Genomic DNA, 18,131 nt, shown 5'->3' on the forward strand with positions numbered 1-18,131 from the left:
TTTACCACCCTTTGGAATGTATCTAGATGAATGGGTGGGCCAGGCCCACTGACCTCTTCCCCTTCTGCCATACAGAGAGTCCTCTGCTGGGATAGTGTCAACAACTTGCCTACTTAGGCCTGTGCAAAGCAGCTAGTATTTGCTTCAGATTCGGCCAATTTGGGGGACAGTGATTTGATTCACTGATTCAAAATACTGTCCCAAATTGATTCAGCTGCTGCTGAATCTCCAAATCGCCCAGGCCCATCCCTCACCCACTCTCCCAGCCCCAGCAATGGTTGCCCAGCCCACCACAGCTCCCGGCACTTTGAAAAAAAAAGCCCCGACTCAGCAGGTGCTGCCAGGTGTGGGGGGGTGATCCTCGCTGCCCCCCATTACCCTGCACTGCATGGGAGGTTCTGCATGAGCCCATCAGCCCCGCCCCCCCAATGGCTGCCTTGCCCGCCCCAGCTCTGGCCCTTTAAAAAAAAAAAGAAAGAAAAACCCCAAACTCACCAGTTCCTTCCTGGTGGGCAGCAATCCCCACTGCCTCCCACTTCTCTGCAACATGTGGGGGGCTCTGCATGAGCTCCCCAAAACCCCAAGACCTCTGCAGGAGCTGGTGAGCCCGGGGGGGTTGTCTTTTTTAAAAGGTTGGAGCTGGGGCAGGCAGGGCAGCCATGGGGGGAACTGGGAGAGTGGGCAGGGGTCAGGGGGCTCATGCAGATTTCCCCCCCCCACCTGGTAGCACCCAGTGAGTGGGGGCATTTTTTTAAAGCACCAGGAGCTGGGGCAGGCAGGGCAGCCATGGGGGGGTCAGGGGAGCTGGGGGAGCGGGCGAAGGTTGGGGGGGCTGGGGGAGCAGGCATGGGATGGGGCCTGGCAGGGGTCCCCCCCATGGTCCCCTCTTCCCTCCTCCAGCACCCCCTTCCCCACTCCCTACTTACCAGCTCTGAGTCCAGCTCCTGCTCCCTGCTGCAGTGGGTGGGGACTGCCCAAATCATTGAAGCTCTCCAAATCTTTTCTGAAGATTCAGAGCTTCGAATCAATTCAGACCTTTATATTGGTCCCCTGATTCAATTGGGATTTGGAGATTCAGCCACCAAATCAGGCCGAATCTCCGCTGAATCAAATCAGTACCCAAAGCTTTGCACAGCCCTATTGCCTACCTCCAAGGAGTGGGATCTTGGTACAAACGACACATTGCAATGCATGCAAAGATTCAAACTCTTCAAAGTATTAATTCTGAATCTGCAGATTCAGCTTTGGTTTGTACTTTTAAGTTGTAGAAACTTACTTTTTAAAAACCAAATCATTGCCCCTGGGAGCTGGGACCTTGAAAGTGGAGCTATAGTGCCCTAATTTGGCCACTGCTACCCAGAAAAATACATATTTTCCCTCATCATTTCCTTTCACTTCTTTATGAAAAAGTCCTCTGAACACCACATCACTTTCCAAAGGAGAAGATTCCCCCCTCTCCCTACGTCTGTTCTCTTACCCATGATGAGGACCCTGAGATCAAATGTTGTTAAACTGCAAAGGAAAATATATTATTCTATCTGATGAAATTGGATTGGTCCCAGGTACTGAGGGTGGGTTTTTTATTTCCAGAGTTGGAAATTATCCTTCATAGAGTACTAAAAGGAAATTCAAAGCAGTTCCCTTTTTCTTAGGTTTTTTTTTTTAAGATTAACTGGCATTTCAACTTTGTAAAGAAATTCACATGCACCAAAGAAAAAGCATGAGTATAGCCTCTATTTAATTAGATTGTAGCCAGTTATATTTTCCATCAGCAGGTAGGTTACTTGAAATGAATATACACACAGTATATCTTAGCAGTTCCAATTAGGAAAGTTATGCTTTGAGACCTTATAAGCCAAACATGGTATGGCGCTGTGCCCTTGGTTATTACATTGGAAATGCAAACTACTTTTTGTGGTTCAAATAATCACCAGGAGATAGTTTTACTGGAAGTTTTAAGTCATATTCCTCATCTCATATTCATCTAGATTGATTATTTCCATGACCTTTTCATACAATTATAAGAGTGTTTTGTGCCTGTTTTTATTAAATGGTTCCATGCCCCATTCTGTTCCAGTAGTTTTTAATGTTTCTGAAGTAATTAGAATAATTTTCTGTAACTCTTCTACTGGAGAGTGAAGAGGACTCACTGATTTCATAGAGTCAGTATCTACCTTTTATTGCATTACATTATCTGGTATTTCTATTCTGCTGATGTAATAAATCACTACATAAATATCTGGAAGATAAGGAAGAACTGACTGGGACTGGGAGATTTATGAGAAGACCATTAGGAACAGCAAATCAGACACTACTGTACTTGGACTTCCTTGTTATGTAGTATTATAAATGAATGGTGTACTTTAATGACTAACATATTAAAATTTCATGGACTTTCCATTGCTGTCTACTTTCGGTGCTGTACTTGAATTCAGTGCAGAGCACCTCTATTTTCACTTAATTCTACTGTCTCATTGAACACTTTGTAATCATTTAAGTGACCTTGAACATAAATAAGATTTGCTGGCATTATTCATAATAAAATAATAAACTCATAGAGCCAAATTCTGCAGTCCATATGTGGCTATGCACTAGGAATTTTTGGATCTATTTATGTACCTCCTTTCAGGAAGCTGTAGTTCTTTCGACTCAATGTCAGTTTTGCTTCTCATTATGCAATTGAAAGAGCAAGGCTGCGAGTGCTGTACAACTGATTATATATTCTTGAAAAGTATTAATAGTAATTTCAGTAGTAATTTCATTAACTTTTGCATTGTCATCATGTATTAATTATTATAGTTATGCCATTGAGTACTAATATCAAATCCTGACAGCACCAGTTCCCTGTGTGCATCTTGTGGTTGCTGAACATGCTTATTGCTTAAAAGATCTCTGCTTTTGACATCTTCAAGGGAACTCTACCTTCTTTATCTAGAAACAGACTTTATTCTTAAAGTCTTCTTTACAAAACTCTGGTTTGGACTTTGGAATTTAAAAAAGGATTGAAAGCTACAGTGGAAATAGACCAAGGATTCAATTCTGGTCCCCACAAGCAAGCACCTGTTGTGGGATGGGGAATCAGCAGCTGGAGGCTTTCTCTGAGGAATATGTTAGCCAGTGAGACTTGCTGTGCCCTAGAAAGCAATAGATAATGTCTCTCACAGAACAAGTGTCCCAATAAAGCTCTGGGGCTGCACACTTCCAGACCTGGAGTGAACCCAAATTAGCAGTAAGTACCATCACTCTATACCTCACCAGTAACCTAAAGCCTGTCCAACAATGGCAAAGAGTTTGTTGCAGCTTGACCTATCCCGAATTTCCTTAGGCAAGTGGAGGAGGAAAAGGGCCTTTCTAAGAGAATAGAGTTTCCTCTCCATTGAGTTGGTAAGAATGAAGAGTCCAGGTTTACTTTTTTAGAACGGGGACAAATACTAAAGAATTCAGGATTTGCTTGGTTTGGTTTAGTTTTTGATAGGGATTTTTTTAAATATTTTAGATATATGAACCTGTAACTGTGAACCTAGGGCCTAGTCTGGCACCTCCTCAGCAAAGCACTGTGGTGGATATGGGTGGCCAGAACTCTCCAGCTGGGCAGGTATGTTGGAGCCCCTTTGGGAGGGGTGTGGGGGAGGCTCCAATTCACCCACCCCATTCTTCAGTCCCAGCTGGGGAGCCCCCAAAATAAGCTCCCTCTGCTGTCTTTCCCTTCTCCCAGTCTGAAAACAGTGAGCACAAGCAAAGAGCCCTGGGCATTGCTATGGGAACCTGGATGCAGGCTCCCAGCCCACAGCTAGATTCCCCTCCACCTGGAACCAACATTGAACTTCTGTTTGGTCTGGGGTAATGTTGTAACTCAGAACGCTTTGCAGAAATCATTCTGAGTTACAGACAGGAGCTGCACTTCTGTCTGCACTTTTAAACTGGTTTGATATGCCAATAAACAAAAAAGGTGTGCTTCACCACTAAGCGACAGGAAATCCTCTTTGTATTGAGCAAATATTGACCCTAGGATAGGTTCCAGAAGCCCAGTCTCTATGGTGGTACAACTTATATTGACATAGTTTTACTCCTCATTCATTTGGGAGAATTTTACATTGGACTGGGTGAGTTACTCCAATGTAGCCATTTATATCATATGACTTCTTTTTTATGTATAAACTGCAGTTATACTCCTCTAAATGTGAAATGTCTACACTGTAAGAGAACCTGTTTCATGCAAGGAACTTCCTTAGTTTTACTATGAGGCTAAAACCTGATTTTTATTTAGACCTGTGCAAACTGGGTAAATAGAAAGGCCTTAAATTAGCCTGCAAACTCTTTTGGGCAAAAGGTGTATCTGTATATATACATATCTGTATGTGTATATGTTTTTCTATCACCTTGGATTAGAACTAAATTGCTTTAAGTGGAGCCTTTGAATTCTACTGTAATAGAAGTAACCAATACTAAATAACAGTGCAATTTAAATGATCAATTATGGTGAAAAATATATTTCACAGTATATTAATTGTGAACCAGCCTACTTCCATTTTGTCTTCAGGGCTAGGGACAAATATTACACATAAACTGGTTTAAGTGATCATAAACTGGTGTAAACCTGTAACAGAACAGATGATCAGTACACATAAGCCAGTTTGAAAATGCCTGAAACCAGTTTGAGATAAACCTGGTTGAATGTAGTATCAGACTTAACTGATTTGGATCAGACCTATTTATGCAATGTCTGTCCCAGACCTTTTACTGGTTTAAGATAAGCCAGACTCCCCCAGCATCCTGACATGCTTTTGGGGCTGGACAAGGCTCTCTGCTCTGCAGCAGGGCTGGCCCCTCCCCTCTACTCCCTGGCTGGAGCTCCAGCAAAGACTGCAGGCACAGCAAGGTCTACCTGGCTTCCCCCTGCCCTACCCACCCCTCACCCCACCTCACTGCTCAAGCAGGAATCCCCCCTCCCTCCCTCCCATCTCCCACAGCATGGACCCCAGCCCCACAGACCCTAGGCATGTGGTATGCTAGCTAATGCCAAGAGGTGTCTGGGTGTCTCCCCAATTTCACTAGGACAGGCAGACAGAACAGTGACCACCTAGGGCATTTTGGAGCTAATCAACAGGTCATCTGGTAAGCTGTTTTTAAGAGTTTTAACTAATGGAAAGAGGCTATTGTTTTGCTGATGAGGTGATAAACACTGATATCAGCACCCTGCTGGCTTGCTTGCCTGTCAGTTTGCTGCAGACAGTATAAAGAAGTGGGGAGGGAGATTGAAAAGCTCCATATCATCAACAGATGCATGCACTGCACGCCCCCCCCACCTTGTCTCAGAGTGCTAGTAGGGGACTGGGGGCTGGCAACACTCCCGCCCCTTAAACAGCCAGCAGGGAAAAGCCTGGGATGGTGCAGGCAGACCTCCCTAATCAGAGGACCTGCTGGGGCCTGACCACACTGCCCTTCAGCTGAGTATTGTACAAGGACAATACTGTATTGCTCTAGCACCCCCCTGCCCTTTCCTCCCCCCCCCATCTTCTAGTCTGAGCCACTGCAGGCATGTGCCCAAATTTCCTCAGTCCAGAGAGAATGTCTGTCCAGTTACAAACCAGTTCAGCCTTGCCAGATTAGACTAACCTGCAAAGATTCAATCAATTCAGGCTTTTTAAATGTCCGTCCCTAGCCCTAATGTAAGTAAAACAAACAGGGTGCATCCAGATGACTGGGAATATGACTGCTTTGCTGTACCTCAAAGGCTTTTGAGGTGCTTTAAAATACACATGGCACACATCCAAAGGTTCTCCATGCTGCAGCGTGGAGCCAAAATTAGATACTGGGAAATCCTGCAGTGTGTGCCACACAAACCCAGATCCTGGCTGGCCAGAGCCACACCGACTGCTAGCCAGGCTCCACATGCCCAGATTGCCACTGCTGCAGCCCTGGGAGGTCCCCAGTCCAGCTGCTGGCTCCAGCCTTCCCTACCCCACCCAAGGCAATTTGTCGTGCACCAGAGTGCACGTGGAGAGGCTTTCCATCGGGACAACTAGGAGTGGCACAGATATGTGCCGCCACTAGTTGTTCATGGGGAAAAACATGTGCACACTGGTGGGGATACATCCTCACATTTCAGACATGGGAACTGCACTTTGTCACATCAGTCAGTCTGTGTTTCAGCAACCATAGAAAGGAATGACCAAGTAATAAAACAGTAAAAAACAGTCAGTCAGTCATTCCAAAGAACACTTTGCAGCCCTCTTTTGAATTCACTCATTGATTTATAGACCCCAAATCCTCCAAGGAATGTCACGGATCCATAAAACGTGTGCTCCCACTTGCATTTGAGCTGGAGTATTGTTGTAGCAATGATGGCACAGTGTAATTGAGAAATATGTTAAATAAGCTTTCAGTCAAAAGTGTCCTTCAGGTTGCTGAAGAAACTGAAAGACATTAAAATCATACTGTAGTCATATACCTCCATATTGCTTAGGTATATGAAGAAGCTCAGTTATACAGATTAATGCAATGAAGCACTTAAGCATGTACTTACCCTTAAATGCATGCTTTATTTTTACTAACATCAATAGAACTTAAGTGTGTACTGCGCTTAAATATGTGTTCAAGTGCTATGCCCGAACTACTCAAGAAACACCTCATATTCTGCAAAGCATGAAGTATGCACTTATATCCCATTGATGTCAATGTGACTTAAGTATTTTGATGAACAGGAAGGGACTTAGGTTGTGCAGAAAGTTATGAGTGTGCATTGTTGATTCCAACCCTGAAAGCCCAGGCCTACAAGCTGCCAATCAGGTTAAGAGGTGCTGAAGATATTTGGAACACCTCATGGCCTGGAGATTTGTTTTAAAAATGCAAATGTACAAAGGCTTCTAGACTAAACCACTGATTTCTTTTATTCAAACCACCCCCCTTCTCCTCTGCAAACACAAATGTTACATAGATTTGGAATCCCATGTTTTTAAGGGAGGCAACACATCGCTAGTTTTGCAATGAAGAACAGGTACACTTAAGGCCAGTCTAAGAGTCTGGCCTTTTGAATCTGAGGCTGGAATTTGAGCTTTGCATTGAGACTTAAGCAAAGATAAAAAGAAAACCTTCCAGGTGTACACCATATTTCTTTACTACTACTAAGCAGACTGACAGTAGCATAACAATGTGTGCTCCAAAGGGTACTGGGCCCCAGGTACTGTCAAAGTTTCATAGTTTCATATTTATTAGGGTCGGAAGGGACCTATTAGATCATTGAGTCTGACCCCCTGCCCAGGGCAGGAAAGAGCACTGGGGTCAGATGACCCCAGCCAGGTGTCTGTCTAATTTCCTTTTGAATATTTCCAAGGAAGAGGACAACACCACCTCCCTTGGAAGCCTATTCCATATTTTGGCAACCCTCACTGTAAAGAACTTTTTCCTGATGTCCAGCCTGAATTTGCTCTCTTTTAACTTGTGCCCATTGTTTCTAGTTACCCCGACTGTCGCCCTGGGAAACATCATATTCCCCACTTCCTGCTGACCCCCTCGATGAGTTTGTAGGCAGCCACAAGATCATCTCTCAGCATCCTCTTGTGCAGGCTAAAGAGGTTCAGGTCTCCCAAGCGGTCCAGATAGGGTTTTTCCTGTAGGCCTTTAACCAGACAGGTGGCCCTCCTCTGAACCTTTCCAGGCTATCCACATCCCTCCTGAAATGTGATGACCAAAACTGGATGCAGTACTCCAGCTGCGGCCTGACTAATGCCACATAGAGGGGAAGTATCAATTCCCTATGCCTGTTTGTGATGCACCTACTTATGCAAGAAAGAGTGCAGTTAGTTTTACTTATTACCTCATCAAATTGGTGACTCATGTTCATTTTGGAATCAATTATGACTCCAAGGTCTCTTTCCACAGTTGTGCTGCTTAGAATGGTCCCTCCCAGACTATAGGAGTGCTGATGATTCTTCCTCCACAGGTGCAACACATGACACTTATCCTTGTTAAACTTCATCCTATTCTGTTCTGCCCACCTCCCTAGCCTGTCCAAATCTGCTTGGATTTGCTCCCTGCCCTCTAGTGTGTTTACCTCCCCCCATAGTTTTGTGTCATCAGCAAACGTGGACAGGGTGCTTACTACTCATTCATAACAGAGCCTTGGGGAACTCCACTGCCTACATTTCTCTGGGTGGTAACCGACCCATCTACCACCACTCTCTGGGTGCATCCCATAAGCCAATTTTCCACCCACCAGACTGTGTAATAATCTACATTGCAGTTTTTTAGTTTAAGTATGTGTATGTGTGACAGAGGGGGAGGCTCCAGAATGGAGCTAGGAAAGTCTCTTACCCTCAAGTTACCTGTTCCCCCTTCCTCCCTTCCTCCCCACATCCTGTACCTTCCCAGCAGCATCTCCAACTCCATCAGCTGAGAAGTCAAAGAAGTGGCAGTGGTGATGCATGGAGTAGGAGCAGCAGCCAGTGATTCAGTACAGTTGGGGGAGATATCCCCCATCTTTTTCTATTGCCCCATTTTTCTTTGGCTGCTCAACAGGCATGGCAAAGAGGTGACATCTCCCTCAACAGCAGAAAAACTCCAGGTGCTGCCTCCTCACTATGGTCTGTCACTACCCAGCATAGGCAACGCATGGGGGTGGCACATGCCTCCCTTGAAATTGGCTCTCACCAGCAGGGGAGTGGGGAGCATTGACTGGTGCCCCCTCCCCACCCCCCCACCCCCTGCCAAGAAGCATTGGCACCATTTCTGTGTTTTCCAGTGGCACTGCTGGGGTCAGCAATCAGCCACTGGGGAACCCCCTCCCCCCCGCCAGTTGGTGATCGGCCGCTGGGGGACCCCCCCCGTTGACAATCGGCTGCTAGTGCCCCCCCAGAGCTAAGAGGCATCAGTCGCCCATGCTACCCAGGGTGCATTACTGACCTGTTATACCTCTTCAGGTTGATAAAAAATTCTTAATATGTTTAAAATGAATTAATATTTCCTGTATATGGTTTTGTTTCCACACTGTCCTTCAAACACACTTCTTTCTCCCCTTAAACCATGTTTCTGCTTGCTTGAATGATTTTTTCCTGTGGATTCCAAAGGGCATTACCCTTAATGATGCAGCACTATTTTACAGCCAGTGAGAGCCTTTACTCAGAGTTTCTTTCCATCTCAAGATTCTGCCTACACCATATCCAAACTCGTTCTTGTGCCATTCTTTGTGTTGGCTTAACTGTGTGTCTCTACTGTGTCAACTGTATCTCTACTGTAAACTCCTGGAGGCAAGGACCTTTGCTAGAATTTGCAAAGGATCATAAAACTGTGGTGCACCCAACTCTCACTGGACTTTATTGTGGTTAATTCAGGTTTGAGTGCTTACTTCCATTGCCTGTGACTATACAGGGTCAAGCTCTCTGTTAATGACTGATGAACGATGAAATCAAGAGAAAGGACATTGTAACTCTTTGTCCCAGAGACATGAATTTGTTCCACATATTCATGTTCACATTCACATTAAAAGTAATCACAGGAGCTAGTGGGTGTTTGCTGGGGAAATATCTATTAATTTAACATCTGAATGATCATCATCTGAGATTATATAAATGTAATAACACTCTGCACTTAGTCTTGACCAGAAATTACTGTACTGGGAAGAGTCTTTTGTTTAAGCCCCAAAAGGTTTTGTGATGTAAATACAGGACTATTAAAACCAGAATTTTCTTTAAAGTGAAAAGATTTATTTTGCCCCTGAGAACTGCAGCCTGGTAAAATAGCTAAAGGTTTTTTATTTTATTTATTTTATCTTTTTTATGGAGCAATAAACTAGAGTGAGATTTGAGCTTGTGGTGACTTGAAGACATTTTTAAGCCTGGAAATCACATGGCTGAGTGACTGGCATGGCTGAAATGTTTGGCACTTTGAACAACTCATAAGACAAATGAGCAAGAAACAAGAAAGTGTAAATCTAATTAATGTCAACAAAAACTGATTAAATTTGTAGTTCAATTTGTCTAAGGAAAGTGCAGAACTGACCCTTTCTTGTACCTTCTGGGAAAGTTCATTAGTAAATTCACGAGCATCTTGTTAATTCTACACTTCAATAATATATACAAGGGCAAGAATATAACCCCATATCCATGAGACTGGTGCTTTGAAGTAAAATATTGTAAATCTGGTAGAACATACAAGGCTAACTGATTACGAACGCCCATTTGGAGGACTAATGGTCTGAAAGGCACTTTGGGTCAAAAGACCTGATCCAAAGCATACTGAGGTTAATGAATATGTTTGACTGACTTCAATAGGCTTTGGATCTCAAAGCAATATGGGTCCTTTGTTCTTTGTACTGAAAGGATTGGCAATACTGTGAAGAACCTCAGGGACAGATCCAGATCCACCTTATACATACCTTCATTTAGAATTCAACTGAGAAATAGATGCATTGTCCAAAGAAGGCTAACAGAACAGATAGGATTAGAAAACTAGGCATAGGCAACACGTGGGGGGTGTACAGGGGGGGGTGTGCTCCCCCTCCCCCAAGATTGCCAGCCGGGGAGCGGGGGCACCAAGTGAAACACCAGTCGGTGCTCCCTCCCCCTCCCCCCCCAAGATTAAAGAAGCGCCAGCAGCACTGAGAGAAGTGCCAGTGGCACCTCCGGTTTTGCTGCCAGCACTTCCAGTTTTGCTGCCAGCACTGTGATTGGCCACTGGGGGACCCCCTCCGAGCCAGCAATCGTTTGCTGGGGGACTCCTTTCCTCCCCCTGGTTGGTTATTGGCCACTGGTGCCCCCCCCCGCCCCAAACTCTGAAAGCACCAGTTGCCCATGCAACTAGGAGATCTGTAAAGCTAATGGGGAGAGCTACTTAGCTCCAATGGCATCTATACATGTGCTTTGGGGTGGCGTGGGGTACTTTAATTAGAGCTTCAAAAAGGCAATTTAGAGTTCTGAGGCACTGAGCCTGGAGTTAGCCAATTAAAAACACTCAACACAAAGGTATACCTAAACTCTTCCCTCCCTTTGGAGCTTAGGCATTTGATTCAGGGTTAATTGGCATCAGGTGCTTCCATTGACTTGAAATCTGGAGAGTCTAAAGAGTAGGTGCCTCATAAACTGGCTGGGGTGCCCACCTTTTGCATAATAGTCAAGTGATTAGTGCACTTCCCCAGGAAGTAGAACACCTATGTTCTAGAACCTCTTCAGCCTAAAAAAATTCAAACTCACAGATTCACAGAAGTTTAGGGCTGGAAGGAACCTCATGATATCATCAGGTCCAGCCCCACTACTTTAGGCAGGAAAGATGGCTGAGGTCAAATAACCCCAACAAGGTGTACACCCAGTCTCTTTTTGAAGATCCAGGGTAGGTGCCTGCACCACCACAGTCTATTCCAGAGTCTGGTCACACAAACCGTAACGATGTTTTTCTTTATATCCAGTCTGAAACCTCCTTCTAAGAGTATATGACCATTGCTCCTGGTTTTGCCCTGACATGCTCTGGTGAATACTTGTTCACCTAGCCCCTGATGCTCTCCCCTGATATATTTGTAAGCTGCTATCAGGTTCACTGTCTGTGGCTTAGGTTGAATTTTGGTGTGTTAGTCCTTTTTAATCAGTTAGTTTACCAATTTTGTATCTGGCCCTTAGCATCTTAAGATATTTCTTTATACTTTGCAAAGGCACAGATTTTTCTTATCTGAAAGCCTGGTGCTTAAATCCATCCCTGTTCAGCATAGTTCTTAAGCAGATGCTTAAACTTAAGCATCTTGCCTAGTCTTTTTGAATAGGAATGAATTCAGACACATGATTGAAAGTGGTTGGCCAAGATGGGGCTCACAGCAGGATTGAGTTTAACTCCAGGACCAAAATCAGTTATTGCAATATCTATGGGAAGCAGTTAATGGCCTTAAAAAATACTGAATAGAAATAATGAAGCTGTTTTAGATCTGTTTGCAACTCATTTGCCTTAACAAGACAGGCTGTGATTGAATCCTGAAAGACATTGTTGGCACACAGCAACACAGTGGCTCTTTTTCAAGTTGCTTGATATGTTCATTTAACCCAGTCAGATGCTTATTAAGAATTTCTAATGTTTTAAACTATATGTATTATGTAACCCACTAAGGCTACAGTATAATCCTTGCTACAACCATGTACAGTCCTTTAAGTCTTGATCAAGTTATTAACATCAATCAGCTGCCAGCACATGGCAAATCTCACCTTCATACTTTTCAGAAATGTTTTCTGAAGTCATGAGTCCTTTCTTGGGAAAATGCTTCCTGTAAAAGGGTGCTTAGATACAGCTCAATTCCTCTCCTCCTGTAACAGTGCTAGAAGTGGAACTCTGGAGAAAACCCATCTAAAAAAATTAATCTAGGTAAATATCAACATTTCTATGTCCTTCCCACTCTCTAAAACTTTCTGTTATCTGACGGATTGTTAAAATGTTTGCCCATCGTTATCATTTCAACAGACAATGGGAGTATAGATTTTCCTAAGTTTAGAAGGCCAGTTGTTCTTTTCTTAAATTATAGTTTGGAGTTTGCTTTGTTTCTCATTTGTTTTAGGATTTTTTTCCTTTCTGTGTACATTTTTGAAGGAGTCCATCATGAAGTTTTAGGGGCTCATTTTCTTTTCTTTTTCCTAGCAAACGTATTCATTTCTTTCCAGTTTCAGAAGAGTGTATTTTATTTGCTTTGTTTTACTTTAGCTAATTAGCTCAATGGACTACTTTATTTTGCCTGAAGATTTGCTTGAGGGAATTCTATATTTCATGGCATCTATAATAACACCGATTTTGGGGAACTTTTATTTCATAACACATTAAAGGGAGGCAAAATAGTAGTAGACATGAACAGCATTCACAGTTTTATTCCCATGACCTGCTTTCCACTAACATACACCCACTCACTCCTCCACACATGTAGGACATAGATATAGGCCAAGAAAATATTTACAGAAATACATAATTGCTACGAGTCTGCACAGTATTTTGTGAGCCACCCAGCGCTCATTCAGATGAGGGCAGCAGGAGATGCCCAAAAGGCTGCATGATTGCTGGCCAGGGAGTGAAGGGAATCAAGCCCAAGGACCCTTTGGGATGGAGCAGAGTGAGTGTGGACCCAGGGAAAGGGAAGGATGGTATGAGTGAGGCCCAGCAAGGGCAGTATGAGAGAGACCGTGTGAGACACAGTGGAGTGTGAAAGGCCTTAGTGAGAGGGAGGTGGTATGAGTGTGGCCCGTAACAGAGCATGTTGTGAGAAGCCTAATACTGTAATGAGTTGGACCTGGCCTCAGGCCAGAGCTTTACATAGTTGTTAGAAACATCTGCGAGGCATGGGGCATGTAAGGGATGGTAGGAGCATGTACTTAAGGCTCTAGATACCATGGCCCAGAAAGGGTAGCCTCCCGCCTATTAAGATCTTAATTACTTAACAGCAAGGCGTGGCAGATGAGAGAGGTGGGTGGCATGCCCAGAGGCAGTGGGAGAGCAGCACTGTGGCTGGTTGGGGAGCTCCCACATTGCCATAATAATTATCAACAAAATACACAGTACTTTTAGCAAATGCTACAGAACTTAATTGTATCCCCACTGCAACTAAAATTACATTCAAAATGTTAACTTGTTTCCATTTCTCCCACCCAGGAAAGGAAAATCTTAGCTCAAACTCAGCTTGAAGTAACACCCAAAAGGAGTATATATCAGAGGCTTGGTGGAGTCCATATGAGACTTCTATCACCAATTAAAACTACATGGAAATTAGTCAGGTACTGTAGCAGTCAAAAGGGCGAAGATCTGCCAGAGCCAAGTGGCCCATCAGGCTGCCCTGAGTAAAGCACACCAGTTTTTCTAGCCAATAGCACATGAGGGAGTGATGTGAATAGCATCACATCTAGCTGCCTTTGCTTCCCCAGCCTGAATGACTAGACATCCATCTATTTCTTTGCTGAGTAGAAGGCAGCTTTCAGCAAGAGTTTGGAGCAAACCTTAAACTATACTTTGGAAGCTGTACAAAGATGCCTACCACCATGCAGGTCTTTTGTTGGGGATCTAAAAGGGAGATAAAGGAAAAGAGATCGCTCTCTTTTTTTTAATTTTTTTTTGTCAACACTTGCTGCCCCTATTTTAAAGACAGCTTTCCTTAGCAGCTGGAAGGCAATTTTTCAAGTGATTTCATAAATTTAATAGATTTCATAGATTTTTAGAGTCGGAAGGGACCTTAGTAGATCATCAAGTCCAACCCCCTGCTCTGGGCAGGAAAGAGTGCTGGTGTCAGGTGACCCCAGCCAGGTGCTTGTCTAGTCTCCTCTTAAAGACCTCCAAGGTCTCTAAGCAACTCTACCTGAGGACTTTCATTTTTATGACTTATTTTATTTTCCACTCCTAAAAAGCAAGGACAAGTTGATGCAAGCTCCTCATCCAGACATTTAATCTTTTATTACCTCATCTCTAAAATAGATATGAAATAAAGACTTCAGTTTAAAGCAGCACATTTTTTTTAATGTAATAATGAATTTATGGAGATCACCAACTTGGCAGTGTGAAGTCTAAAGCACTTGCTTATCCATGGAAAAGGTATAGGAGGGACAATACCATCCCCATATAATTTTGCCAGTGTGCCTTAAACTTAATATGAATGGATTACTTTGAGGAGTAAAGCCCTGGTCCAGAGCCCACTGAGGGCAATGGAGAGTCTTAACTTTAAATCAGTAGGATTTCAGCATGTGCCTGAGTGCTTGCTTGAATCACAGCCTTACAAGTTCCATCTCCTTCTCATTTTGAACCCTCTTCTGCAATGGCCAATAAGGTTGGGTTTGTGACACACGTACCTTTCTGCCAGACTGGCTGGCCATGTCTACATGAGCATGGACATTTGTTTCCCCAGGGACAAAAAGCAGCAGCTCACCTTGTGCCACTGCTACTTGTCCCCAGGAAACACCTGTGCCACATGCCTCTGACATGAGGCAGACCTGGGGCTTACTTGGGACCTGGGGGCCTCCTGACAGTGCAGCAGTGATGATCCTGCTGCTCAGAGCCTGGCCAGTAGCTGAAGCATGGCTCTGGGCAGGCAGGCTCCAGTTTTGGGCAGCATGCATGGCCCCTGCGTGAGCCACTCCACTTTTGTTTTGTGCAGGTTTTTTTGACCCCATGAACACCTCAAGACCACAGCCTACCACCCTCAGACAAATGGGCTCATAGAAAGGTTCAGTGGGAACTTGAAAGGTATGCTACAGGCCTATGTGGACTCTAACCCCAATGACTGGATTGAGAAACTTCCACATTTGCTCTTTGTCTTCCGGGAGGTGCCCCAAGAGTCCCAGGGTTCTCGCCCTTTGCGTTGATGTTTGGAAGGCAAGTTAGGGGTCCTCTCAATTTGGTGAGAGAAGAGTGGGAAGGGAAAATCTCTTCCACTAAGACCTCCATGGTAGAATACATGCTCAACTTTTGTCAGAAGCTAACTGACATGACGAAAGTGGCACGAGACTCCCTGGCCCAGGCCCAGTAGAAGAAAAGTGCCTGGTATGATGAAAAGGCTCAGTTATGTACCTTTGAACAAGGTGATAAGGTCATGGTTTTCCTGCCACTGAAGGCAAACAAGCTGCAAGCAGCTTAGGAAGGTCCTCGTGTCATCCTGGACAAGCTGGACGATGTGACCTATGTAGTGGCCAGGAGTGGGAAAAAGCCTAAGATAGGTCATGTGAACATGCTTAAACCATGTTTTAATGGAAGTGAAGCGGTATACTGGATTTCCTCAATAGAAGGATAATCTGAGGATCCAGAGAAGCCGGTCATGTATGGTGACTGGGATGGAGAGGCAGGAATAGAGGAACTCCACCTGCCAGACCATCTGCCCTCCCAGGACAAGGACAAGCTGCTCACAGCACCTAAAGACTTTGAGACAGTGTTCTGCAACAAACCAGATAAAACGACCCTCTATAGACACAGGCAGCCATCACCCTCTCCAATCCAGACCTTATCCAGTTAAGGTGAGGCAAGAAATAACGCAAGAGATGACAGAGATGAAAGGGTTAGGAGTAATCCAACCTTCAATGAGTCCCTGGGCCAGCCCTGTGGTACTCGTCCAGAAGCAGGATGGGTCCATCCGGTTCTGTGTGGACTACCGGAAGCTGAATGCGATTACCATCCCTGACACTTACCCTATGCCCAGGAGGGACTCTTTACTTGATTGCCTAGGGCCAGCCAAGGTTATCTCTACTCTCACTCTGTCCAAAGGATTCTGGCAAATGGCACTGGATCCGGACGCAATAGCCAAGTCTGCCTTTACCACACCTGTGGGACTATATGAGTTTACAGTTTTACCTTTCGGTATACGCAACTCTCCCGCTCTTTTCAAAGACTGATTAATAACCTGTTACAAGGATGTGAGCAGCTTGCCATGGCTTACATTAATGACATCGCCATCTTCAGTCAGGACTTTGAATTACACCTGATTCATCTGACCACAGTGTTAGGCAAGATCAAGCAAGCTGGTCTTACTGTGAAAGCCAAAAAGTGTCAGTGGGCACTATCTGAAGTGGTATATTTGGGACATTGTGTGGGTGGAGGTCATATTGCACTCTTGTGGGACAAGATTGAGGCCATTAGAGACTGGCCGCCCCCACAAACCAAGAAGCAAGCCAGAGCCTTCCTTGGCCTGGTTGGATATTACAAGCAGTTTGTCCCTGGATTTGGAGTGACGGCAGCTCCCCTACATGAGCTGACCAAGAAGAGCAGCCCTGATCCAGTGGTCTGGAAGCAGGGGTGCCAAGAAGCATTTGACACCCTAAAGGCTGCCCTGATCAAACAACCGATTCTGAAGGCACCGGTCCATGATAAACCCTTCTTCATTGCCACTGATGCCTCCGACTCAGGACTAGGAGCTGTACTGTTACAAGAGCACCAAGAGACATGGCACCCCATGGTGTACCTAATCCAGAAGTTAATCCCTCAGGAGCAGAACCTATCATCTATCAAGAAGGAGTGTTTGGCAATCATCTGGGCACTGAATAAGCTGAGGCCCTATTTGTGGGGGCAGCAGTTAACCGTCCTATCAGACCATGCCCCGCTGCAATGGTTGCAGATAATGCAAAACACCAACGGCAAGATTCAACGATGGGCCTAGAAGCTTCAGGAGTTCAACTTTACCGTCAAACACATCAAGGGAAGCCAGAATGTGATAACAGATGCCCTGTCATGAAAGGACTCTGGGTAGTGGGTCGGATGGACTCGGGCCCACCTGAGAGAGCTCTGGCATGGGAGGTCCCCAATGTGCTTTCATGTTCTATGTGTTTTATTGTTATGACCAGTCTTATGTGTTGTGTACTCTCTCTTTAGGTGTGAAAGGTGACCCTTCCAAATGAAACACGCTCGTACCCATAGCTCTGTAAAGCCATGTGTCCAAGCTTTTAAAGGAGGTGGGGGAAGTGTGACAGAAGGCCACCTCTGTTTCTCCTCAAAAACTCTGCTCTGTGACAATTTGGTTAAGATGGCCCCTACAGAGGGTACACACCTTACCCTATCTCTTTAGGTAACCTGAGATGGATACATTCCTGAGGGAGGAGGGAAACCTGCTCCCTCTGCCTATTTGACTGGCATCACATACCTAGGTGAGGGGCTTGCTCCCTGGGGAGCTAGGAACTGCCAGTCTGCCCAGCAAGTAGTGATGCATTTCAAATTGGTTGGCTGACAGCGAACAGGTGCTGGCCTCCATTGGACCAGGTAAATGAGGTCACAAGGGCTATATAAGTTAAAGACTGTCCAGGAGGAGGGAGCAGCAGCCATGAGGAAGACTCAAAGAGAGAAGAGCTGGACCATCTGAAACTTGCTCTCTCTCTCAAAACTCATGACCAAGGAACTGCCTGCATCCAGAGGGAATCTCCACCTGCCTCTGGATGATACCTGCGAGTAAGCTACCTGAGATCTAACTAGATATATAGCTTGTAGTAACTCAGATGCATGATCAAAGGCTACCCCAGCCACTCAGTTTACTCTATGGGATTTCTCTGATATTGTTCTACCCTGTACCCTATTCCAACCCTACCCTTTGTAACTAATAAAGTTCTCCTTTGTACCTAGCATGGGGGATGTATTGGGAGTGGGTCTAGATTATGCCTTGGGGTCCCCTTGGTTCGACTGACTAAGGGAGACCATTACTTGTGCTTCCAACTGAG

The sequence above is a fragment of the Alligator mississippiensis genome, chromosome 1, assembly GCF_030867095.1.
Source record: "Alligator mississippiensis isolate rAllMis1 chromosome 1, rAllMis1, whole genome shotgun sequence".
Classification (NCBI taxonomy): domain Eukaryota; kingdom Metazoa; phylum Chordata; order Crocodylia; family Alligatoridae; genus Alligator; species Alligator mississippiensis.